At 45.3% G+C, this 26,058-nt stretch overlaps 1 long non-coding RNA gene across 5 annotated transcripts in view; it reads right to left on the minus strand.

Moving 5' to 3' along the window:
- Positions 1 to 26,058, minus strand: part of LOC146195468 (uncharacterized) — a 122,046-nt gene that overhangs the window by 21,248 nt on the left and 74,740 nt on the right. For 3 of the 5 annotated variants that reach the window (XR_014706016.1, XR_014706019.1, XR_014706018.1), the window contains exon 3: positions 16,305 to 17,084. The exons of the other annotated variants lie outside the window; for them this stretch is intronic. This is a non-coding gene — a long non-coding RNA (uncharacterized LOC146195468). Of the gene's footprint in view, positions 1 to 16,304; positions 17,085 to 26,058 lie in introns of those variants that run through there. 5 annotated transcript variants of the gene reach the window in all.

Here is a 26,058-nt window from a genome sequence, read left to right on the forward strand (position 1 = left end):
ATTCGTCTCCTGAATCTTCAGCGCCTGATGCTCGAGGAAGACAGCAACAACTGCACAACGCTCGCTCCAGCCCTCATGAGTGTGCTTGAACAAGCTATGACTGATTGCCGGACATTCTGCTCATTGTTTTCGGCGTAGTGTCCTGTGCAAGGTCTTTTATTAGAAGTGGTGAGGTGACAGCGATCCCCACCCTGGAGCTCCGCAACAGAACATTGCTTCACTATAGGTGCTGCTCTTTCTCTCAGTTGTATGGAGTACACTGCGTGCTATTTCCCAGTGCCCTGAAACACATTAGAAAAGCCACCACGCATGTTCTTTAAGGCCTGTTATGCTGTGCGTGCAGCCATAGTTAGCTACAGCTGTACTCTTTCGATGAGATTTGGTGCTTTCTATGTATCGGATCCCAAGATTGGCCTCAGTGGCTGGTTGATGACTGAGATGTATGCTTTTCTGGTAGTTGAGCATTGCAGTTGACAATTGCCGTGGCTTCGAAGTTTCTGCCCGCTGTATGCTGTCACTTGTGCCTGGGTCATTCTAGTTTTGGGTTGCATAGGCCATTAGCTGATGTGATGTTTGTTTGATGAAATAAGGCATGTAGTAGTTTCTACAGTATATCAGAACCACTTTCGCACTAATCAGTGTACTATGATGATCAATTTGGCGGAGCAAAGGGCTGTGCATAACAGTGCACTTTATTTCATAAGGTTGCACTCATAATGCTCGGATATGCAGGGGTGGAAGTACTACTTCATTTGCTTCATTCTTCTCCAAACTGCTGTCCCTGCTCCATCCTGCTTCAAAGCACAATTTTGCTTCAGAACTGCTTCAAACGGGCTACTGTAGTGTTTTACTATCAAATTTAGTGGAGCATGATTTTGCCACTCTCTGGGTCATTAATGGTATCGCCTACGAAATCTTAAATTCGATGAAATTTTATATAGTGACTGAGAAGTACAACAAGGCAGTGGCATGTTGTGGGTTGAATGTACACAGTACAGGGGCCGCCCTTGAAAAAATGATGGCAGCACACGAGTGGCAGTGGTATCTCACGCTGAGCCTTATACATTTTTCCTCAATCTAGAAGAGAATGGAGCTTAATAAAGACCTCTTTCACTCTAGCTACATCACAAGATTCGGTGGCGCTGTAGTTGTTAGTGACGTTCACGCGTTAGGCAAAACAATTTCAGTTGCTTTTGCCTACAGTGATTGCAGGAATGGTTCGCTGATGCTGAAAAAAAAAAATGAAAACCATACCGACTAGTTGCGTTGCCAGGGCATGTGCTCAAAGGCACAGGAAGGGAAGTTTAGTAAGCTTGCACATGTTTGATGCCAATGAAGGTCACCGTAAATAGTGGGCCGCCTTGGTGAAGTGCAAAGGCTGCACACTGATGCAGGCTCATCGAATATGCCGCACTTTTGTCGTGGCTAAGTCTGAGCTTATTCACCTTTACGCCTGAGCAGTTTACCTACTCAAAGGTTGCGAATAACTTGAGTTTGAACTTCTTTACGACAAGTAATGTGATCTTGGCACTGTTCTGCTGTGGGTGTGACTGCTCACGTAACATATGTAGACGATGAAGGCAGTATATTGTAATGCGTAGGCCTGTTTCTTTGTTGGAGCATGCGTATAGATGTTTTACCTACGGAAACAATTCCTCAAACATGCTTTTTTTTTTTACTTTGGTAATTTGATAATTGCACGCATGTGTATCCAGTTGCTGCACGAGTCATCTGTGTTGCACTCCTGCATGGTTATGTTTCCTGGGCAACATTCGACGTGTTCACCTCAAATTATTTTAATCTATTTGATGATGACTGCCACTGAGTATTGACAGCCCCTGATTTGCTAGGTTGCAGCTGCATTGCTTTTATATCGTGCGGATTTATTTGTATTTAGAGTATCTAATTGTGAATACAAGTAGCGGGGTTGAGGATCACCGAGCGGATCTTTACATCAACCAAGTACTGCATGCCACACTGTCGCATTCCGAGTTTGTCCTACAGCTAAGCGCGGCCACGGTGATCGGAATTGAACTCGGTCGCCGTAACTATACAAAACTACTACGGCCACTGCAGCTTGTAATTGTAATGCAAGGTAAAGGCGAGAATCACATGATGAAATTGCGACGTAACGCAGACAGCTGCCCACAGACAGAGCAGATACAACAGGCGTGCAGCGATTCCAATGACTAACGCCAGGATAAGCAAATCCATGCGGTGCCAATTAGATGCAATGCCTTTGCTACTGCTGTCATGCTTGCCTAAAATCCCTGGACCATACAGCCGCTCGACGCTAGCCAGGGGCTTCGGATTTACCAGCAACACCCATTTGCTGCTCGTTGTGAAGAACCATTCGAGAGTACAATGATGTTTCAAGTGAAATGCTTCATACTTTGTTTGCGAGCGAGAAAAATCACCGTCTACTTAGGTACTCAACTGAAAGTGCTTGTAAGCATCTGCAGCTATGTAATTCTCAACATTTTCCGTGCCTAATTCGCTGGACAAAAATGGCAAGCAGATAACAACCTTGCTCATATTCCTGGTGGGCAGCAACGCTTTGGTTGTGCGCCTTGAACCTACTCTTCACCTGTATGGCTGCCGCTCCCATGCTTTTTGCCTATCGCGGGATTGCAGACGACTGCAGCGCCACCTAAATCGCTTTGCTTGTTTGTAAAAATGGGGAAGGTCTATAAATGTTTGCTAACGAGTAAATTTCAAATGAATTAATTATGCGATTATGTGAGCCACCATTGTCATAATACCTCCAAGTAAAGAATTTGAGGGGCGAGAGGCTATCTTTCAGTGCCGACTGCACTCCCTGAAGGCACTGCTGCTCATCGATGTGAACTCCAAAATAGTGGCAATGCTTGAGCACATTTGAGGCATCTGAGCCTAGAAACATGCTTTAAATAATTATATGAGTGCTCCAAAACTCTCGTTTGATTGCTCTAAAGCTGCTACAAAATAACTTTATTACTGCTCCCTGAGCTGCTCCAAAATGATTGAGCCTGCTTCCACCCCTGGATATGACCTAGAAAATTGTGTGGCAAGAGTGCTCTGGTATGTTGAGAAAACAGTGCCTTCATGCCTGACTTGTCAGAACTATGACAAGATATTTAGAGGATAATAAGAATTGTGTGAAGAGAATTTTTTATGCAAAAACAGTCAGTGACAACAACATTAAGTTTTATCCTTGTGGTGCTCATTTGTGGAACACAGACCTAAGCATTGGCATAATGACCGTAATTGCAAACAGTGTGGCAAGCTAGAGGAAAAGTGACAAGGGTAGCATTACAAAGAGCAAAATGGGTTAGGATATGCGTGGGCTAGTGGTATCCTAGCTCTATCTGGTGGATTTGGAGGTTAAACCACATAATGATTTCTTGATGGTTGCTAACTACCCTCTCTCCCCCCCCACACCACAACCTCTTGTGGAAGTGAGAGACCCATCTGAACACATTTCTGTGCACACTTTTGAGCGTACTGAATTGCAAATGAAACCAAACATCTCAAAGGGCTGTGATAAAACTTGTTGGTGGGATAGTTGATATGTATGGATCACGACTTGGAAAAGGAGCCTGAGCCTTTAAATCTGGTCACTGTGAGCTTGTGAAAAGGGGCCACATATGGGCTTCTACAACTCGAGGCACATTAAGTTGTCTGGCGGCAGAACTAATTGCCAACTCATCTGCGCAACAATTTGGTCCAATGCTTTTTCTAAGCATTTCGCTCCAAAAGAAGCGACCATAAGGTCACAATAAATCTCTTACCAATGGGAAAACTGGTGGGCACCTGGTGGCACCAGGGATCTAACCTTGTAAATTTCAGATGTGAAATTAATGCGCTAGTTGTGGTAGAAGTGGCGCTGCTGCAGCGGCAGGTGTGCGAAAATGATGACATGGTGTGTGTGTGTGTGTGTGTGGTGGTGTTAGAGTGATGTGTGATAGTGTTCGAACGCAGTGGTTGCCCGAGTGTTGTGTGCAGCGATGTAACAGCTTCAGTCCGCCACCTCACTACTCCGCGTCTCGGCGAGCTGCTAGGACACGACTTCGGTTCGCCATTGTCTCCTATGCTCCTTCGACTGCGTCGCCGTTTGCCGGTGGACACCTGACAGCTGTGCTTCAGACCAGCGGCTTTACTTGCTCCCGACGCTGACTTCGATCCTTGAATGGCACGAGATGCTTGTGACTGCACATATGCACTAAAAGCATATGCAAGAAGAAAGATGCACAATACAGCCAGGAAGCGAGACCTGGTCGTGGGTGACAGAGTTCTTGTTCTCTTGCCAACAGACTTCAATAAACCCATTCTGTCATCGAAAGAACCATTTGAAGTTCTGGAGAGACGCAATGAAGTGGACTATGTTGTTCACTTGTGTCATAAAGTTACCCCTTTCCTATTAACAAGTATGCTTTTGTGCCGCAGTTAGCGACACCTGTCATGGCTACTGAGGATGAAGGAAAAGACATCGGAGAAAATGTTCCACATCCTAGAAAAACTGCCGTTCTGCAGTTATCAGCAGCTGCCACGGCTAATGAGGATGATGATGAACTGAAAGATGAAAAAACATTCACTGAGAATGTTCCATATCCAATGCTGCATCAAACTCAAGATTGAAGGGACGTCAGCATATCGGCTGAACTTTTACAGACGAACAGTGACAGGAAGCCAGAAGAATCTTATGTAGATTCAAAGATATTTTCTGGGATCAACCTGGCCAAACGGGGTCTATGCAGTTTAGAATCAACCTTATGACTAATTCTATCCAAGTTCAACAGTTTCCCATACCGTTAGTCCTGAAGAAGGCTGTTGAAAAAGTGACACAGGATATCCTGCGTCTGGGAATTATTGAACACAATGTCACCATATCACTCGCCCATTGCTGTCGTAAAAACGAAGTACTGTATGATTCATTTATGCATTGATTTCCGACAACTAAACAAGAATATCGTTCCTGACTCTGAAACAATTCCTTGTGCCGATACAATGTTTTCCCAGGTGACCCGGTGCAAGTACTTCTCAAAGTTTGATTTTGCAAAGGGATACTGGCAGGCACTAATAGCGCCGGATTCAAAAGAAGCCACAGCGTTCTCCTGTGAGTCTGGCCTATATCACTTCAACTTCGTGCCGTTCGGAATTAAGACCGCCCCAGCGGCTTTTATCCAATTGATTAGGAAGGTCATCGGAGGCGTCCTCCAAGTACACCATTACTTCGACAATGTTTTGGTGGCGACCGAGATCTAGGAGGAACGCGTCCAGACCCTCCAGCTGTTGTTTTGCAATGTGCGAGATGCCAAGCTGACAATTAAACCTAAGATAAGCGAAGTTGATTCTCCGACCACGTGTTTCCTAGGCCACGTTGTAGGACTTGGAATATTACAACCTTTTCAAGACATTGTGGACAAGATCCAAGTGGTCAGAATACCTCAAGCTAAAAAAAGATCCTAGCGTTTCTAGGCCTCACTGGCTACTAAAGAAACTTTATTCAGGAGTACGCGGAAGTGTTGCATCTTGTGACTTAGTTGACCAAGAAGGAAGCTCCCAACGAGCTTAACTGGCATAGTGAACACCAAGAAGTTTTTGACACACTCAAGGCGCTTCTTTCAAACAACCCATACTAATGTCGCCTAATTTGAGAAAGGAGTTTGTCTTGGGCACAGACACATCATCAAAACACCTTGGGATCGTGCTGCTACAAGCACATAGCGGACTGCTCCACCCAGTCTCGTACACGAGTATGAAGTTGTTCCCTTCTGATGTGTGCATGGTAACCGCGTCGGCTTGGTGACTATTTTCGTTTGTGATTCGCTAGTGCTCGTGTTGTGATGTGTGAACTGATTGACGACTGTTCAAGTTATGTGCACCCAAACCTGCGCATACAACTTTCTGGACGACAGGGGAAGTGTGGTGCTAGTGGCGCTGCTGCAGCGGCAGGTGTGCTGAAGACGACGTGGTGTGTGCGTGGTGGTGTGCACGTGGTGGCGTTAGTGACGTGTGATAATGTTAGTGTTCAAAAGCAGTGGTTGTTGCCTGAGTGTTGTGCGCAGTGATGTGACGGCTTCGGTCCACCATCTCACTACTCCGCATTTCAGCGAGCTGTGTTGTGTTTTCTGTGTTTTCTTTTCTTTTGGGAAGAAAGTTTGCGCATGTGCAGTGATCAACAAGTATGCCCCCCCCCTCCCCCCCCCAATTTGGCTTTGTGTGTGTGAGGGGGGTATTACCTCCTCCTGTGTGCAGTGTGGTGTGGGAGCCGAGCGGGAGAAAGACGATGCTTTACAACTGACCAGTTCTGTTGTCTACCTGTCTACACCCGAAAGATCATCCGGGAGAGCCTGGCCCAGCTTCGAGTGCTACCATCTATTGCATCATCGGACGACATGAGAGGCCTAAGGAAGCTACTCGATCATCTTGGAAAGCAAAATAGCGCACTTCAAAACACAGACACAGGAAGGAAACAACAACACAGCACTGATCAACACTCGATCATGTTCAGTGCCATGTGCACAGGCTGAAGGGACTGAATGTGAGCTCAACCATATATTCTATAATGATGATCGACATTTTTTTTAAAGCTCTACCTGCTGACACTGTCGTAAGATCAACAGGCTAACCATCTGGGCTCATTGCATTCCGAGAGTGACACCCCGAGCAGCGAGGCCGCCACATCTGCCACAGGTCTTAGACTTTTCTGACGTCTGACTTACATGATTGTAGAAATGGGGAGTCGTGAAAAGACTGGAACCGACCTCTGTCAAGACAACAAGCAAATCTGACAGGGAAATGAAAAGAAGCAGTTGTCTTTACTGGCTACGTCTGCACTGCAGACTGCAGCAGTGACATGGTCTGGGAGGAATGATGCTTCAAGACCCGATATCATTGCATACCTCAGCTGACACTTCATCCAACATCTGTGTCCTGAGGGTAAGCACGGAGCTTGACACCACGGAAAACCTAGTAAAAGGGTTCTGGGACTTGGAAAGCATCAGTATCATGGAACACACTGGAGGGCTTGATGAGGAAATGGAAGCGACCATTTATCAATTCGAAAGAAGTATCAGAATGCAGAACAGCTGCTATGAAGTTGCCCTTCCTTGGAAAGAAAACAGCAAACCCCTTTCTGATAACCGATTCCAAGTGCACAAGCAACTCAAATGTCTCAGGAAAAGAATTCAGCTTACTCCGGAATTTGGAGCCGAGTGCGAGTTTATTATGTGAAGCTACATGCAGATGGGTTACTGCGAACGTGTGACTACTGACAAGGAGTCCCCCTCTCAAGTTTATTACATGCTTCACCATGCAGTTTTGCGCAGCGACTCAAGAACAACAAAGCTGCGCTTTGTGTTTGATGCATCCTTGCATGAGCAAGGTGCTTCTTCCCTGAACGAACATATTGCTGCTCTCACAACTCCACCCGTCTTGGCCCATTTCAACCCATCTGCCAATACTGAACTCCGCACCGACGCAAGTGGCCATGGCATTGGAGCTATACTTGCCCAGCGACAACACGGCCACACAAGGATGATTGCGTATGCCAGCCGCCTCTTATCTACGTCCAAACAAAATTACTCTATCACAGAGCGAGAGTGCCTGGCACTCGTTTGGGCTATTACAAAATTCCGCCCTTACTTGTTTGGCCAGCATTTTACTGTTATAACAGACCATCATGCCTTGTGTTGGCTTTCCTCCCTCAAAGATCCTACAGGCCGTTTGGGGCGCTGGGCGCTTCGATTACAAGAGTATACATTTTCCGTCGTGTACAAGTCCGGCCGGCTTCACCAAGATGCAGACTGCTTGTCCCGTCATCCCGTCGACTCCCCTAGTCCTACCGATTCTGACGATGACACATGTGTCTTGTCTGTGTCGGCCTTTTCTAACATTGCCGACGAACAACACTTAGATCCTTTGCTCCATTCCATTATCCTACGTCTGACCTGCGACCGACCTGATCCATCTCTTGCCTTATATGTACTCCACGAGAACACCCTATACCGACGCAATATGCGACCAGACGGCGCAGACCTTTTGCTCGTCGTTCCTCAGCATCTGCGTACCACCATCCTTGACCAGTTTCATGATGCTCCAACGGTTGGCCACCTGGGTGTCTCTCGCACATACGACAGCCTGCGCCGACGCTTCTACTGGCCGGGGCTCTACCGCTCCGTCCAGCAATACATTGCCGCATGTAAATTGTGTCAGCGTCGAAAGAAGCCCACAATTTTGCCTTCAGGCCATTTGCAGCCGATCCCCATACCCACTGACCCGTTCTCCCGTGTAGGTGTTGACCTTCTTGGGCCCTTTCCAGTTTCCGCCTCAGGGAACAAATGGATCGCCGTCGCCATCGATTATGCTACGCAGTATGCTATTACCAGAGCCATCCCGACCAGCTGCGCCACAGACGTCGCTGACTTCCTCCTAGAAAACGTGATTCTACATCATGGTGCCCCTCGTGAACTACTAACTGACCGTGGCTGCTGCTGCCTGTCGCGAGTGGTTGACGAAATTCTCCGTTCGTGCTCCGTCCGTCACAAATTCACCACAGCCTATCACCCCCAGACCAACGGCCTCATGGAACGCCTAAACCGTACCCTCACAGACATGCTGTTCATGTATGTGTCTGACGACCACCGGGATTGGGACGTTCATCTACCCTTTGTGACATTCGCCTACAATTCATCCATACATTCTACCGCTGGATACTCCCCATTTTATCTGTTATTTGGCCGACACCCGTTACTGCCCTTTGACACCTCACTACCCGCGGCAGACGCCACCAGTACTTACGCCACTGATGCCGTAGCCCGCGCTCATGATGCCCGCCGGATAGCTCATGCCAGGCTCTGCATCCCAAGACTATCAAAAGTTCCGGTACGACAGTCGCCACCTTGATGTCCACTACACTCCTGGGTCACTCGTCTTGCTGTGGCTCCCGTGCCGTCGCGTGGGCTTGGGTGAAAAACTTTTGCCCCGCTACACAGGCCCTTACCGAGTTTTGCGCCCCGTGACAGACGTCACATACGAAGTTGAATCTGTGCCTCCAAAATCCTCGTCCAGAGTGCCATCCTCTGAAATAGTGCATGTGTCCCGCATGAAGCCCTATTATGCACGTTCTGTTTCACAAACGTAGAACGCACCGGGACTGTGCTTTTCCCGAGGGGGGTAGTGTTACTGAGCGGTATTCGCTGGCCGTGCTGACGAAAAAGAAGTGCGACAGACTCCCAGAAGAAGATGACGCAGACGAGTGCTTTGCTGTGCGAGTGCTGTGCTGTGATTATCCTCAGTGGTGTGGACATCTGCCGTACTGTGAAATATTTCCTGTAACAATATAGAGAAGGGGCCTTGTCTTCTCACTGATGTAGTCAAACTGCTGATCTGTATTCGACTGTATCAGATCACCCTGAAAGGTGACATTGAGAAAGCATTTTTACATATGAGTGTCAAAAAAGAAGACTGAGACACTCCACATTTTCTCTGATTCAAAGGCCCTTCAAATGCTGAACCTGACCCTGAAATCAAAGAATGGCATATGAAACTGGTGCCATTTGACACCAAAGCTAGCCCTTTCCTGCTGAATGCCACTCTGCAACATCACCTCAAAGCTGTTAAATCCTCTAACCAAAAAACAGTTGCGCTTCTGGCAGAATTCTACGTCGATGACCTGTTTGTTAGTTGGCAATGACACGGAAGAGGCAGAGATTTTTGCTCAAGTAAAAGATATTCTTGAAGCTTGCGAAATGAGTTTGCAAAAGTGGTCTTCGAACTCCAAGCGCTTGCAAGATATCTTCGCATCGCAAGAAGGTCGGAACGATTTAAATAAAACTGTGATGACTTTTGGCCCTATTTGGAATCCTGAAAGAGACAATTACTGTGGCCGCAAAGCCACTTTCAACCATTCTGAAGAGCGAGCACAGCTGCAAAAGAAGTATTCTGCAAACAATCGCCAGTATATTTGAACCTCTCGGAATGCTAGTGCCATTTACCATACAGGCCAAAGTACCCTTTCAAAACTTGAATTATGGCAGCGACACATTGGCTGGGATGATTCATTGCTACTGATATTGCCAAGAAGTGGGAAGTCTAAATGTCAGAGCTAGTAGACCTTTATTGACTGACAAACAGTGCCACAATGTGTTCCTCCTGTACTTAAACCGCAGAGTGTATAGCTGCTATGCCAGCCAGCAAGCATACAAGACGTGCGCCTACCTATAAATAGAGGACACGAACGGTTGCCAAGGACTGTCAGTGGGTTTTCAATCGAACATCCGGAAACTACAGCCCATTCTAGACAAAGAGGGGCTACTCAGAGTTGGTGGCAAGTTGCATTTTTCCGATGAGAATGAAGAGGCCAAGCATCCCATCCTTCTCCCTCCCAGCCACTTCTTCAGGAGCTCATTATTCATGTCGGTCATTTACGAAATTTCCACGACGACGCTTGGGACACCCTCAAAGTTCACTTTTAAAGTTGACTTTATTTGATGGAAAGTTGCACGACCACTGTGCCAAGACAAGAATTAAGTCGAACATTAAGTGCAAATTCATTGTCAACAGAGCAGCATGGTGGGGCGAATTCTGGGAGAGGATGGTGAGAACTGTAGAGGTTTGTCTGCATAAAATTCTAAGTCATGCAAGACTCACCTTCGAAGAACTTACAACTGTTCTACAGGAGGTCGAAAGCATTGTGAACTCCCGCCCCGACCCATGTTTATGCAGCGCCAGAACTCTGTGTTCTTGCGCCAGCCCGCTTTCTGATTGAAGAGAGATTTACATACATCGTTACCATCATCATATCCTGATGTGTCATCTTGTCAACCCAAGCTTCGACACTAAAGTGGGGGCATCACCAACGACTGCTTGAGCAGTTTTGGAGGCATTAGCATAAAGAATATCTCTTATCTCTTAGGTTGGCTAACCGTCAGAGCCAGCACACTACAAAGACCTCCGTCGGTGACCTGGTTCGAATTCACCACAAAAAGACACCTCGAAAAATGCGGAAGACTGCCAGGGTAGCTGGAAGTGATCACAGGAAGAGACGGCAACATTAGAGCTTGCGTTGTGAAGGCGCCCAAAGGAACCACTGTGCAATGGCCGGTTCACCTTCTATATCTTTGTTGTGTTTGCTTTTCTAGGAGGATGAAAGTTTGTGTGTGTGCAGTGATCAACAAATATGCCCCTATCCCTCCTCCCCTCATTTTGTGTTGTGTGTGTGAGGGGGGTGTTATCTCCTCCTGTGCATGGTGCGGTGTGGGAGGCCAGCAGTAGTAAGATGCTGCTTCGCGACCAACCTCTCTGCTTCTACCTCGTGGTCTGGCGCCTGGGAGTGTAGACATAAAGGGGAACTCGCCCGCCAAGACAGAGAGGCTGGCCTGAGGATCACATTTACTTTTCTCTGCGAACTGAAAGACAGAAGATCTGTGTGCTGTACCTTGTTGACCATTCCCCTATATAATACAAAAATTTCAATATAGCTTCATTCTTTTGTTTTCAAGAAAGCGTCTCCGTGTCGTCATTGCCTGTTCCCATAACAAACTGCAAGAATGTGACGACTTCATTTTGCTGTCGACTCCCGAGGCAGCAAACCACCACACTAGTACAAGCCCGCTGCTTTGGAGTGACATGGACAGACTTTCCTTTCCTCATATGCTCTGCCGGTCCCTCCCCACGTTCCTTCCTTCCATCCGTGTTTCTCAGCAGTGTTTTTCACTGCAAAATCAAAATCAAAAAACATTTAAACCTCTGTTTTAGGCAGGTGAGGATCTTATACGGGAAAGGATGGTCCATTCGGCTTTGTTGACAAGTCCGAGTGTTTGAAACCTTGATACTGTTCTCATGGAAGCATTTTTTTTAAGACTTTATACAGCAGTGGAAAAAAGTAGGAAAAGTATACAAAATTTAGAGAGCAAACCACAACATGTACAGAACATACAGACTTTTCAATGTAATTTACAAAACGCTTTGAGTGTAACACACAAAAAGAAAATAGTATTATGTGGCAATTTTCAGCATACAACACTCCTGACACAAGCAAGGAGCTTGCAACTCAGAATATTGAAAAGTCGCCGTGAATTACAAGGTGTGGAACAATTCAGCAACTGAAGCACTAGTCTAGGGAAGGATAGCAAGGCCTGTGTTGACAATTCCAGTCAGGAATGATGTGAGAGAAAGAGAAAACTTATACAGGCTTGTTTGTGCTAAATGTGGTGTTATTAAATTGGTATGATAGTTGCAAGTGCAAGCTGTGAAATTTAATGAATCAAGGCCTAGCCTAACTTGTTATTTAGTATCACAGAATGGAAGTGTAGACTACACTGTTGCTTAACTTGTTGTAAGCTTGCATTATTTCAAGCATCTTTACATTTGATGTAGCATGTGTAGTGTATGCAGCTATGCTGGATATGTGGTTAAGCAACCTTTCACATACCAGTGGTCTGAGGATCTTCATTCTCATTCTCTTATGAGGGACCACATGGGACTCTGTGATAAGCAGGTGTGCTTCTCTGGGAGTGGTCATCATGCAGCCAGGTGCAACATATACTATTGGGCTTGCATGACAAAAAACGTATAGTTTCGTTATGCTAGGTAGTTTGCTTTCACCACCACTGTAATGCAGAATTGCAAGTACTTTCATTTTCAGCAGCTGCCATACCCATTCATGACATTGTTTTCAGGGAGGTTGCAATTTGATGCGACTCCACATGACCAGCTTTTGGAAGATTTATATGGAGATAATGAAAGGGCCAAGAAAGCCAGGTGGTGTCAAAAATTATTGAGGCTACTTGTAGGCTGAACCATTTCGTGTCTGAGCATGCTTTCAGGAAGCCTAATACTAGATATTGAAAAGATGAATGTGTCTTGTGATGTGTGGTTTGAGCTCATCGTTAATCCTTCACTCATCATTATTTGCCTTCAGGTGCTCATAGAGGCACGTTAGTTGGATAAGTGTTGGGGTACCAAATATCACAGAGCACTTGCTTCATTGATAAATTGGGTGCTGTGCACCTTTCGAGCTGTCTCCCTTTATGTGAGCCTCTCAATGGGGAAGCCATGCTCGATGCCTTTAGAAGGTTCGGTTCGCCAACCATTGCTCGGTTTCGGCACTAAATGTTGAGGATGGGTCAAGTGCAGGCACCGTAAGACTAAACTCTTGAAAGGTAGTCAGAAAGGGACTTTAATGCGTGTACCCTAAATTAAGATGGAGTTCAGAACTGTCCAGTGTGTGTACCTTAGTGCAAACCCCCTAGTGGCCTTGCTATTCTTCGCTAGCTTTACAGTGGACACTGTGAAACAAACAGTAATGGGGCAAACCAGGCTTGATAGTAAAAGATTCAGATTGTTGCCCGCTGAGAGCAATGAACTGCTATCAGTTACTTTCCTAGTCACTTATCCCAGACATAAACATCCGTGGGAGATAAATCCGTGTTAATTCAGATATTTGCCTGTTATTAGTACATCAAATGATTTGCTTTAATCTAAGAAAGAGTGTATCAATGTGGCTGTTAATTTCGAAGAATGAGGCAAAGCAGCAGCACACAAGTTCCAGTTCAGATGCTGTAGAGGATCCTTTCTGGAAACCATGTCAGCAATTTGACATAACTGAACTGTGCTCTAGGAACCCATGAATACAAGTGGCAATATGTTCTATAAGTTTGCAATGAAAGTAATGGTATGTGACAATAGTTTAACACAAAACAACCACCTTGCTTAAAATCGGAATGACCCAGGCCACCTTTCGTTAACCTGATGCTTTCGCTACCAACAAAAACGTATGGAAGACGATGACAAAGAACTTGGCAAATGATTAAGCACATCTACAAAGAAACATGCTTGGCATGTTTTCACGTCCAGAAGTTTTAGCTTTGAGGTTCAGAAGTATTAGAAGCACATCTTTAAATAGTGTGTGACTAGCATGTTGATTCGACAGCAAGATTAACACACAACATATTACTTAATTCCTCGAACATGTACCAACTCATCCAAGCAAAACCATTACTTGGGCAGATTTCCTCTACATAGGGCCCTTTTTTCATCTGAGCTTACTCTATGAACTTGTCATAGTGTGCGTCTATCTCATTGCTTTGTCAACATGCCAGTGTAGAGCATTCTATCATTTGTGCATCTCCCTGCATCAATATGTTTCACGCTATCTTCTAATACATACCCACAAACCCGAAAAAAGAGTATTACTTGTACAGAAAAATCACAAAGGCTGCTTTTCGATAGAGGCAAAAAGCAAGACACCCACACGTTGAGCCCTCTAAACCAAACCAAGACGGAATCCTCGGGGTGCTATTCATAGATTTATTGGTAGTTAGTAATTAACTATGAGTAAAAGCATCTCTCATAGCCTGAGTTGCTTTGGGATGCTAAACCCCACAAACCAAACCAAACTATGAGTAAAAAACAGCGCCGAGAAACAAAGATTTAAATGAAGTGACGCAGGCATGCACCTGCCCGAGCACTTTAATATAGTGATGCTGTTGGTCAAGTGCCTGTCCGCGTGACTTTCTGTCCTCAATTTTCAGCACTGTTTTCTGCTCCCATATAAAAGGGCTGCAGCTAAAATTTCTGATGGGCAAGGGGGTATCTCGACAGAAATAGAATTTGCTCACAATTCCGGGTATTTAAAACCTTGATAATTTTCTGACGGAAATATTTTCCTTATCATGCACACAGCACAGAATGGGATCGCTTTTCGATGTCCTTGGCCGAGACGGCCCCACATCCATCTTGTAAACTACCGGTATGCTGTGTACCTGTATTTTCTGTAATGAATAAAATTGCATTTGTGTGCATTCTTTCGCTGTGTAACATGGATGTAAGGTTCGTGTGATAAAGAGTAAAAACATTTGAAAATCCCCAGTGCTATTGTGTTTGTTTCACTGCATAAAATATTGCGAGCGCGAGCAGTCATCTACAACGCGGAATTCCGCTGCTTTAGCGAACAAATTAAATTGTTAACCTTATGCATGCAGATGGTTTTTTTTTTATTGCAATATCGGCAGTGCATGGAATTGCTAATATTCACTGTGCTATTTTATTCCCGTAATTGCTGAACGTACACCCCTGCGCAAAAGTGAAGAGACCATGCTACCCCTTAGAATTATTATTTTTCGGTATAAAAAGATGCACCTGACAAATATGCTTGGGCAAGATGGCAAGCATATTAGTTAGGCCACCCTATGCATAACTTAGAAATCACCGCTACACCTGCATAAAAAGCTGGTGTACAGTTTTGTCAAAATGTGTGGTTGGTCTCTCCACTTTTGCGCAAAGGTGTACATACATATTTTGCTGCAATGCAGTATTGACATTTTTCTGCGTGTTACGACGAAACGGGGAACGACTTGGTGCCGCTAACAGCATTTACCTCAATTATGTCCTCGCGTGAAGAAAAAAAAAAAAGAAATGAAGTATGCTAATTGCATTTTGAAAAAAAAATAAAAAATCGAGCTCACGCTCGCTGACGGCGCATGCCACACACACACACACACACAACAAAGCACAAAGACCTACTTGTGAATGTCCATTTCAGGCTCTTCATTTCTCTCTATGAGCTCGCAGTACGCGACGCATAGCACGTGTACATCCAGGCAAAGGGTGAAAAAATATTCATCCTCGGTTATGCATGCCGCATCGAGGTCAGTGCATTGCGGCATGTCCCGGCAGCAAAGCCATTCTGCCGCCGTTGGCATCGCGACGCACCGGCCGCATCGACACCTGCAGTGGGAAGAACCGCACGAGTGTCGAACACTTCTAAAAATAAAGAAATGAACTGTCATTCGGTATTTACCAATCCGTGCCATCATCGAGCTCAGGGTCTTCAGGCGGCGATGCCTGATCTTCCGCGACGTCGGCGCAGCTTTGTGATCTTGTTCGTGTCGCGTCCTCCTTTGGCGTGTCAGCGTAAGGAACAACGCTGAGGTCCTCACTTCGACGTAGGAGTTCGCGTTCAATACTGCTCAAGTCAGCAAAACTCATTTTTCTGCGTGACCCTCGTGGTCTTAGCGTGGCGGCGGACAAGCAGAGTGAAGCGTCTGCTCGCCGTCAGTCATACAGCACACGTGGTTGCTGTTACCATGGTAACGACGCTTCCAAAAAGCACGGCTACAGAATGAAGCGGACAGGCAACCACTGTCGATAGCTTCCGATACGTCACCAGGAAGCTGCGTTTCTGATAGGTTGCGCCCCAATCGAGCGCTGGGCGAGCGAAATGGGAGAGAGACTCCCTCTCACACCAGCTCCGACGCGCTTTTTTTTTTCTCTTGCATTTAGAATTTTATAAACCGAATAACTCTGGTTTCCGTGCATCGATTTTTGTAATTCTTTTTTTACTGACATCAGCACGGTGCAAAGCACCTAGAATTTGGCTGGAATTAGCGGCCTTATGCTCGTCACGGTGCCCCTTTAAGCTCACATCGAAGGGAGGGTAGTGAGAAGTAGAACGGAATCATTACTGACATAAGTTTTTTTCAGTACAGAGAACAAACCATGTCAATACATTTAAAGCAAGTTCCTCATCAAGTAGTAATGTTCCTCATCAGGTAGTAATGATAGACAAAGCACTTTAAATATTGTTATGCACAAAATTTTTATGTGGGTTGCCTTACCTTGAGCTGCCTACTGTGCTATTTTTTCTTGCATCTTTGGTAAGGGATTACCTAGTGGTCCAAACTTGGCAGCTCTCCACTGGTTGTGCCACAAGTAAAGTCCTCCGTAGTGGATTAACAGCTGCATTTGCCAATAAAACATGGCTGTTGTCATTTTGCACCAGCACATCTTCATGGTGTTTTATGGCACGTACTGGCGTCAGGTCATCTTCAAAATACCTCTCAAAAGTTTCCTTTGTGGCTGGTCTAGCACGGAGCATCCTTAATGTATCTGCTGAGTCTGTGCTGTGATTATGCTTGCCCACTACTCTGACCACTGCAGGGAGGGAAGACTGTCTTTATATATAAGGGTCAGTCCTCTTCGTGCTAGCAGTGATATTTTTATCCTTTATGTCAATTTTAGCAGGGCAGTTGGTGTTTCTTTTTCCAGATGTTTTGTTCCGCTTGTGGTGCTGACACCTCCAGAATTTGTGAACGACCATCCTGCATGAAGAAAACATGTTGAAATTAGCATTTGGAGAAATGAAGTTTGGTGCAAATTGCAAGGTATGTTTGAAGCCATTGACTGAATTACTAGTCTAAGCATCCCCCATTTGATGCTGCAGATTCTGCTGCTTAGGGATCACTGTTTATGGTAATCCCAGGTGAAAATTCCTTCTGGTTCTGAGTTAATCTCAGCAAAGTTGGTCTTTTAGTCCATAGCCAACTTTGCTAGGACTAACAGCTGTTGGAACCAGTAGCTTTGCCTTTATCCCGTAGCATTCCTTAGCAGCATCAAAACATTAAAATAACTTCTATTTTTTAAAATAAACCTTAGGTACAATGAACATTAGTTCCCTACCTTTGTGAAACCATACTTTCAAGTGCTGAAGTAACAATTTCTAGATGCACAATTAAAGGTGTCAGAGGAGCAGTTAATGAGCAAAGCATTATCATCAAATTTTCGAGCTCATTATACAGTTAATAGCAGGAATAATCCAAGAGATTTAGCTTAAAATGTCGTACTCAAGCTCATAATTTCCATCGAAACAATGGGGAAAATTCTCCAGTCTGAAGAGCGAAAAGCTTTCTGTTGTAGCCTGGAGTAAATCCCAGTCCAGAACCAGCAAGCTGGGACCGACAAGCCTCTGCTGGAATCAGGCCAGCACACTGCAAGCCCTTCTGCTTGGGCTACCTGGTCCAGTACAGCAAGTCGACTTGCTGTACTGGGACTGGGACCATGTTAGTCGAGTACAGCAGCATTCCTGCTGCAGTCAACTTATTGACCCAGTAGAAAACCAGAGCAAGGTTCCTATTGGAACCAACCAAAGCGAGCAAATATTAGCAGATTTGCAGCTGGAAATTTTCACTTAGCTAGGTTTGCATACAACTAAAAGCTATGGGATTGATTATTTGGTAAACATTATACAACTGCAAGTATCTCTTCTGAAAAAAGAAAAAGCCATTATGCCAATGCAAAAGGCAACCTTACCGTGTGCAGTTTGCGCGGTCCGTGCCGACGACGGCGAAACGTGGGAAATACACGACGCTGACAATGGCGAAGAAAGCAGCCATTATACAGCAAGTGCTGAGCGGCCGTACAAAAGTCGAAGTTGCCCGTGAGTTCAGCGTCTCTAAGCAAACAATATCGGACTCTATGAAGAATAGGTCCAAGATTCTTGAGGCCACTGAGAAGACATCAACAGCTGAACAGAAAAGGCTACGACAAGGCCTTTATCCAAAAGTTGGAAGAAGTATTGAACATTTGGCTTAACGCTACTGTCGCCCAGCGTGTTCCTGTTTCTGGCCACCTTTTGAAGCATAAGGCTGAGACCCATGCACTGCGGCTTGGCATTGAAGGATTTCAGTTCAGCGACGGTTGTCTTAGGAATTTCAAAAAGCGGTTCGACCTCGCCTTAAAAAAAATGTGCGGTGAAAATGGTGCAGTGAGTAACACACTGGTTGCAAACTACTGTGTGCTGTGGAGCCCTTGCACGCAGATCTGACTCGAGCTTTTGCAGTCCTCGCATCAGCGTACAGCGACAGCATGACACTAGTGGACATAGACAGATTTGGTTGCAAGTAAGCGGAAGTGCGTGTAGCAAATTCTTCCCGAAACAGGCGCCCTAAAATGTAAATAAAAAGGTATGTTTTGCTTCATTCGTTTTTTCGGACATTCAATATTTCGGACTCGTTTACATACCCCGTGGAGTCCGGATTATCGGTCGTTGACTGTACAAGTTAAAAGATTTGGACCAAAAGAGCCCAAATGAATTCATACTAAAACCCAAATTAGAAAAAATGGGAAGGGGGTGAGAGGACATAAAAAAACAAATGTCAGTTAGGTGACGCAGCACATGAAATAAAATATTTACTCACATTAGGCGCACCCCGAGTTTGGGTACGAAATATTTTTTTTTTTCCGCACATAATAGGTGCACCCCGAACTTGGCACTGAGATCAATGCCGTATTTACACGATTAAAGCCGACACGCCTCCCCCAAACTCAGGTGAAAAAAAAAAAAAAAAAAAAAAAGAAGAACAAGCACACACATTCCACATCACGAGATGCTACATCTGAAACCTAGAGTGAATGAGCCCCGAGGTTTGGGCAAGGAACACTCATGACGATGAAGGCGAAGCAAGACAGCTTGGAGGAAAGAAACAGTTTTTTCCTTCCTCCATGCACAACAGTATCGGTGGCGACGGACAAGTACAACATGCGGACTGCAAAAAAAAAAAAAAAAAGAAAGAAAAACTTCAACGGGCGAAAAAAGTTCTTCCATCAACTACCGATACCTCCCGGACTGCCGCACAAAGAATGTACGCTTTTCGCTACCTTCTCTGTGGCAGCTCTGAAAGCTGCGAGACTCTCAGGGAAATGAATTCCAGAAGAAAAAGAGAAGTGTCTTGTCCATTTGTTTTCTCAGGGAAAATCGGACGCAATGTTACGAGTAACGTTGGTCAGGGGCGACTCGACACAGACGGCACTGTCATCGCCATCGATGCGCAATTTATGATAGGCGGCGCAAGCTTCCGCCTGACACAAAAGATAGACCCATTACCATCTATCCATTTTTCAAAGAGGGCACATTTTGCCATTTTGCAAGCAGAGTGCGGTTAATGGGAAGTATGCGAGCTACACGCCTGGATAGAGGGAGTTAGTAACCCATTGGTCTAAACTGTTCAACATTTGGAAGAACACTCGCTTCCTTGAACCCGAAAGGGATCAGACACTGTCGAGTCATTGAGAGCTGACTAACTAATGTGATAACATAGTTTTCACTGCGCTTGTAGTGGTCATAGTCTCTATCATGACCTGATTTTGACAAGCCAGAGTTTTCAAACCCAGCTACCCTTCTCAACAACCTTTCTAAGTCACTATAGCTGAGATCCCTGTCACAGATATCTTCGAACCGAAGATGCCCATCAAGGCACCCGGAACAACGAAGGAATCGGAGGCAGAACATCAGAAGTCTCTGGAGGCCTACTGCAAGGCTATGCTCTCCGTGCCCAGCGCCAGCTTCTTCCCCGCACCAATGGATGTCGCCACACTATCAGGGAGACATCTTCAGTTTAGCAGGGCTATAGTGCTCTAGAATATTGGGCAGTGTGACGACCGGCGCAGGAGAGCGGGCCGCTTTTGCGATGACAAGAACCGACTCCCGCAAGAGGGCGCGACGTGCAACAGGGGTGCCACGTTCGCCGCTCGGCGCGTAGCGGCCGTGGGATAGCGGGGGTACAGAGGAGGAGTGCGGTTCCCTTAGAAGCGATTTCCAGACGCTACGCAATTAGTGTGATAATTAATAAAGAGGCAACTTATTCCAGGTGCTTAAACTGATCCCTGCCGTTCTTTTACGTCTATCTGGAAACATTGTGCACACTTGGGTAGTCCTTCGGAGCAGCGCGCTATGTTTGAATCGCTATCTGAAACTCTCAACATTTCTTCCTGCGGACAGTTACAAAGCGTCCAGATGAGTAATTTGTACTTAATGTTTGCAACGAAGCGTGGTGTTTTGCATTCGTTTTTCCCGTAAGGGAATAAAGGCTACTGCCCAGGAGCGCTATTAACATGCGTAGAAAAACAGTGTACATGCGAATCAAAGCTTGTGCATCGTAAGGCCTCCTTGGGAACACTTATTTTTTACAAACCTTATTTACGAAAACCTGCTTACATTTTGCAGCTTGCGCTTATATATACATAACAACGTTTATCTTAAATCGTCAGTAATCTGTAATATATCTCTTTAATCGGTGTTCTTTATGTGCCCTAATTACCGCTTATATAAAATCAAATACAGTGTGCGAGCAAAACACATTTATTCACTACCGTACTAATTTAAAGCACTGTGGTATTTACCGGCAAAAAAAAAATAAACAAGGTATACGCGACTCAAGCATTTATTCTTTGTTCGTAATTAACATATACGCATATCACGGACATTTGTTTGCGTGCCACTAACCAAAGGGTGAACCAGCTGTTTAGATGAAAAACAAAAAAAAGTTAAATACAGCTACGGCATTACTTCAAATAAAATGTCAAAAATTAAACCTGTCACATACGTAATACGTTCATAGTGGGCACTTGAGTGCGGACGCTTTACTGGCATCAAATGGTACAGAGAAAACAAACAAAAATAAAAGCACTGATAATTACGCGTCGAATTGGCAGGTATGATGCAGTTCTTGGCGCGCACCGAGAGAAAGCGGAAAAATGCGAAAAAGATGACGAACACCTAATACGCAAGCAATTAAAATAATGCCGAAATCAAATGCGGACATAATACGTGTTTATTCTTTGAGTGTGTGGTATGAAATATGAGTAATCGACTGGATATACTTGCAACTACTGCTTACCGGACTATATATAATCGGGCTACTTGCCGCGGGTGCTCTTTGCAGTACTAACCAGACTATAATTGTTAACAAGGTTGATATTACACGTGAAATACTTCCAAGGGAATTTAATTATTTTCCCTTTGGGAACTCTTGTCGTGATTCGCTTACTTCGCAAAGAGCGAAGCCGCAAAAACACTAAATTTCATTGCTTCAAGTGGGAGCTTTTCTGGTGCTCCAAGTAGGTACACTTTCTGAGCCTTCACATTTTACAGGAAGTTTGCAAAATCTGAAGTGCAAAGCAGTCGAAAAGGACCGTGCATCGAGCCAAATTTTTGAGTAAATTGCGACCTAGATTCGAGCCTATAGCGCTATTTTTGTTCGTGGTGAGAAACCGCGCCGGCCTCACAACCTCTCTTTCGCAGAAGGATGATCTAGCGGAAGCGAATAAGCATATACCAGTATAGCCTCTGTGTCCTCTATTTTCCGTCGTTATTTCTTTTTCAAACCTATTCATTTCTTTTAATTTCGTATGTACATAAAACAGGACTAGAGCGATCTTCTGGAGGCAATGACTTGCATATTACCGGTGGCTTGCGTACCCTAGAATGGAAACATTTTCTTGAACAATTAGACCATCTCTACCTCCACGCGGGGTAGTCCAAATTTAATTCATTCCAACTGACTGCTGACTTCTTTTGTGGCTTCAGTGACGTACTGTAGTCGGCATAGTTGGCGTGGGAAACAACGAAATATACCATTTTGGACTGTTTTGTAATGGGGTTACTGTGACCAGTTTTAGTCAGCGCTCGAACGCACGTGTTGTATGTTTCACTTCTTCATACATCCTGCCTCCAAACTGCCCTCTTTTCAAAACGACTACATTTCTGGACGTGAATTAGGTGCTTTAGGAATGCTAAAGCAAGCTGTACGGCGAGTGAAGCGTGCTGTGCGAGTCGTACGCAGGCCCTCTCCAAGCTGTTTTCTTCGGAGCCAACTCCTGTCATGTTACTTCCCCGAGGTGTTGCCGACAGCAAAAATGGAAAATAAATTAGGTGATTGCTAACAGTACTGAGCACCGTTAACTGGCATATTTGTAAAATCTTGTCGCGAACAGCTCGAGATGACGCACAAGCTAACAAGAATGTACAGTCTGCGCGGTATCCGCCCCGCCGCACAGCGCGCATACGCGGGCGCTCGGATGGCTGACACACCAGTTGCTGGTGGCGCCCTCTGCGCTGCGGCGCCTCCGTCATCGCAAAAGTGGCCCCTCGCTCCCATGCATTTCGCGGCGCGGTCGACACACTGCCCAATCTTCTAGAGCCCTGTAGCAGGGCCAACTCCAACATGGAGCCCATCACCTGCACCGTCAATATGTCTGCCTTTAAAAATCTTGGCGAGACATTTTATGATGTAGTGGTGTAAAGAGTCCTGTTCGTTGTCACCTAGCCCTTTCAGGCGCTTTGTACACAATTCTCTATTAAATTGATTTTAGCGCATTTTGCAAATATTAAACTGGCAACCATGTGCATTTCGGGCGCCATCTGTAGTGTTTTGGTGAAGATGTTCATATCAAAACAATAAATGGCGGATGCCAGAGCAGCGAAAAGCGGTGAGTCATGTTCTTACTTTTTAGAGCCACTTTTGTACGTTGTAGACACGGAAAAAATAATTAGACGCACTTGTGCGTTACATAAAGTGCCAAACAGAGATAATTTCATTAGTTTTGAGGAGATGGCCGAAGGCTAACGCTCGCACGCCCATGTGTACACGATTGTGTACAAAGCGCCGTGGTCGCTGCAGAAATGAACACTGAGAGTTGCTTTGATTTTCTTTCCAGGTTTTTTGGCCATACCTTGTTCTTCTTTTTACAATGCGAAGAAGCATGAGAAAACCCAAGAATCAGCTGAAAGGCTTTTGGAGCTCATAGTTAATGGAAACGTTTCCGACGTCGGGGAAAGTGACGAAGAAGACGCCACGTGTGAAGCGACCGATGCCTGTGTTGCAGCTGCATTCACCAACCTCGCCGAAGAAGATGCTGCTGCTGCAGGTGAAACGCAAGCTGTAGAAGTGACTGATGATTGCATCATTTCAAAAACTGTGCGCTGGCAAAAAAAGAAGTTCGCACCGCCAATAAACATCGCATTTAGTGGAAGAGATTTATTCGCCCCAGACGAAGCTGGCAGTATGACACCTTTCAACTATTTTTCTAGGTATGTCCCGCAGTCTGTGTATAAATCCTTAATGGAGTTTACTAACTTATACAGCGTACAGCAGTCCCAGATCTCAGTGAACACAAATCCTGATGAGGTGCGCAAGCTTTTCGGTATGCACATTCTAATGGGCGTAATTGCTCTTCCAAGGGTACGAATTTAATGGCAGGGCACTCGAAAGTTGCTCTCATATCGGAGACTATGACTGCAAAGAGATTTTTCAAGTTGCGCAACAACCTTCATGCGGCTGTTGATGAAAAGGAAAGCTGCGAAGACAGACTCTGGAAGGTCCGCCCGTTTCTAGAGAGTATCAGGGCACATTGCCTAGAACTGCAGGTAGAAGAACAACAGTTGATGAACAAATGATACCTTTTAAAGGACAGCTCTCAATTAAGCAGTATGTGCGAGGGAAGCCGTCACCCTGGGGAGTAAAGGTATTCGCTCTGTTTGGAAGCAATGGTTTGCTTTACGATTTCGTGGTGTATCAAGGCCAAAACACAATACCAGAAGAACTGAAGCAAGAATATGGACTTTGTTCTGGTGTTGTACTGCACCTCGCAAAAAGAATTCCGGTGGGGTACAATCATCAGTTGTACTTTGACAACTACTTCACCTCCATTCCTCTTCTGCGTCAACTCCGGACTGACGGCATACTTGGAGCAGGAACTGTTCGGGCCAACAGACTGTCGAAGTGCCCAATGCCATCAGCCAAGCTGACGAAAAAGAAGCCAAGGGGCTACTCAGAGCAGTGTGTCACAGATGATGACATTGTTGCTGTTATTTGGAATGATAATAATACTGTGACATTTGCATCCAACTTTGTCGGAGTAGGACAGCAATCTGAAGTGAAGCTGGGACAAACAAAAGAAAGAGCACGTCTTTGTACACCAGCCAGAAATCATAAGAAAATACAATGAATCCATGGGTGGTGTTGACAAGCTAGATTTTTTTGCTTAGTTTGTACCGCACGAAAATTCGTTCGAAAAAGTGGACCCTGAGGGTGCTTTTTCACTTTGTGGACGTGGCTATCTGCAATTCTTTGCTGGAATACCTCCGCGACAATCAAATGCTGCCTAGAGCTAAACTCCTAGATTTGATGAACTTTCGCTTACAAGTTGCCGAAGCACTAATTAAGTCGGTGCCACCTGAGAAAAAACATGGAAGGCCTTCTCTTGCAGATATGCAAGTACCACAAACCAAAGATAGGGCAAAAAAAAGCTAGAATATCGCTTCCTTGCACAGACGCCCGCTACGACTCCTTTGACCACTGCCCCGAAGCACGTGACCAGAAGGAGCCATCGAGATGCAAGCTCGAGAAGTGCACAGGAAGGTCCCGGATATTCTGCATGAAATGCGCCGTGCCATTGTGCCTGACAAAAGAGCGAAATTGCGCCCTTGCCTTCCACAAGTGAATTTTGTGACCACCGAGGCGCTGTGTACACAATTGTGTACGACGTTGCAAATAATAAAGTTTCATAATAACTTTCAAGAATTCAATGGTTTTGTCTTTTATAGGTCTCAAAAAGATTGTTTATGTGAAAAAAAAAATTTTTCTATGCATAATTAAAACTGGCGCCTCAAAGGGCTAGACAAGAGAACAGATGGCGACAATTCAACGCTTCACCTATTTGAGGGACTGCCTGACAGGCCTCGCAGGACCACACGGGGACGTTAACAAATGTAACATGACGAGGTTGCCAATACCGCTCATCTTGCCCTAGCCCATCGCGGAAGCCTTGGAAGTTCTGGGGAATAACAAAGGCGTTACAACAGGCCATCTTTATGTCCTCCAACCGGAAAACTCCTCCACTACAGCTTACTGCAAGTGGTCATCTGATGAAATTGCCAAATGGCAAACTTTCATCAACCGTCTGAGCACCTTAGCTAGAATGGTGGAGTTTTACCCAAATCGGGAACCGAATCGAAGTAAGATCCATCAGATCGTAGTGTCAGGCCTCGGCTTGCTTCGAGGAACCTACGTGCTTCAAATTAGGGATTTCACTTCCCGCGATGCAATGTGGGTTACCACCATCGGTAACTGCATTGAACCCTTGTGCTAGATTTGTGCATGTGGTCTGCTCCCAGTTGTGACTGGGAATGCCAGGGCAACCCTGACCCAAGTGCTTAACGGCATGTGGGTGTTTGACAGCAACGCATCCCTGGGCCCTGCATCACCTATCTTATCTGCATTTCGCAGGTACGGTATTTCATGGAACTTAGTGCACCGCGTATTTTGTGTAAACGTTGTGGTGCTGCCAAACCCATCTTTGCTGATGTCATGTTACTGAGTATGCTGTGTAACAAAGAAAAACTACAAAATGCCAAAAGACGACCAAGAGACTACCAAGGCAATTCAAGATCTGCGGTGTGAGCTAAGAGCTGAATTGAGAGCTATAAAGGAAAGCCTACAAGGCATGACCGAGCTTAAA

This window comes from Amblyomma maculatum, chromosome 3, assembly GCF_055883805.1.
Source record: "Amblyomma maculatum isolate TAMU_Amacu chromosome 3, ASM5588380v1, whole genome shotgun sequence".
Lineage (NCBI taxonomy): Eukaryota > Metazoa > Arthropoda > Arachnida > Ixodida > Ixodidae > Amblyomma > Amblyomma maculatum.